Consider the following 1150-nt stretch of genomic DNA (forward strand, 5'->3'; position numbering starts at 1 on the left):
CAGAGAGTTACTGGGATACCTCTCACACTAAAAATCACTGCAACAATGGACTTCATTGAGCATTAGAAATATTTGAGAGAACTAACAATAAACTATGTTATTTAAAAAATATATATCCCACCTAATCTCATGTAAATAAATATGTATCCAAATATTTTTTCCTTATTCTATATAAATAAATTTGATTTAGATCCAAATTAAACTTTTTTTAGATTTGATCTTTTTTCTCATTACCGGAATAAAATCTAAATATATTATTAACTTTAAAAACCAAGAAATAATTGCCAAATACCCTTTAAAAGCCTTAGAAATGAGAAAAATATTTAAAAATTTTGAAAGTCCAAATTAATAAGCTCATTTAATATAGATCATGGTACTTGTTTTATTTAAAACATTTTGGTCTGCTTGTAAGAGTAGGATGGTTGATTGTATTGATTAATCACTAGTGAGGGTAACATTCGTTACTTTCAAAAAGATGAGTCAGTACGTATATACCCTCCAAAACCCGAGGGACCATATGTTTTCATTTGCTCAAGACAGTTCCAGATTATGAGATATTCTTTTTTATTTTTTATTTTAATTTTTAACTTTTATTGTGCTTTACATAATATACTGCAGAACCTTCTAGCAGGGGTAGATGAGCAAAACTGAGTTATTTTTCATTAACCAGGAAGTGCTTCCTTAATCAATATTCTCCAAACCCTTTGACACATAGTAATGATTAACTCCAGAGACTCGCTTATCTTTTTCCATCAAAGACCAGTGATATGAATAATAGGCTACCCTTTTTTCCTTGCCCCCGTTGCTGAAATTGTGAATGTGCGTGGTGGCAATGCCGGGGATGAGCAAGCACATGCCCATGACAGCGAGCCCGGGGAGAATCTCGAACCACATCGCGGCAAGGATACCAAAGCCAGAAAAATCAAGATATTCTAAAATAATATCCATCACACTCAAAAGTGTTCACCTTACATACATCTTTCAATGAAGGTAACACCTTTGTTTTCCTTTTTGTTTTTAATAAACATTAGAGGCCCAGTGCATAAAAATTCATGCACTGGAGGGGGGTCCCTGAGCCTGGCCTGCCCCCTATCACAGTTTGGGAGCCCTAAGAGGCAGGGGGTGACCTAGCGATTAGGGGAAGGTGATG

At 34.9% G+C, this 1150-nt stretch overlaps 1 pseudogene; it reads right to left on the minus strand.

Moving 5' to 3' along the window:
- Positions 1 to 580: 580 nt before the first annotated feature.
- LOC102760419 lies at positions 581 to 916 on the minus strand (annotated as a pseudogene).
- Between the last annotated feature and the right edge of the window lie 234 nt (positions 917 to 1150).

Source organism: Myotis davidii, unplaced genomic scaffold (genome assembly GCF_000327345.1).
Source record: "Myotis davidii unplaced genomic scaffold, ASM32734v1 scaffold273, whole genome shotgun sequence".
Taxonomy (NCBI): domain Eukaryota; kingdom Metazoa; phylum Chordata; class Mammalia; order Chiroptera; family Vespertilionidae; genus Myotis; species Myotis davidii.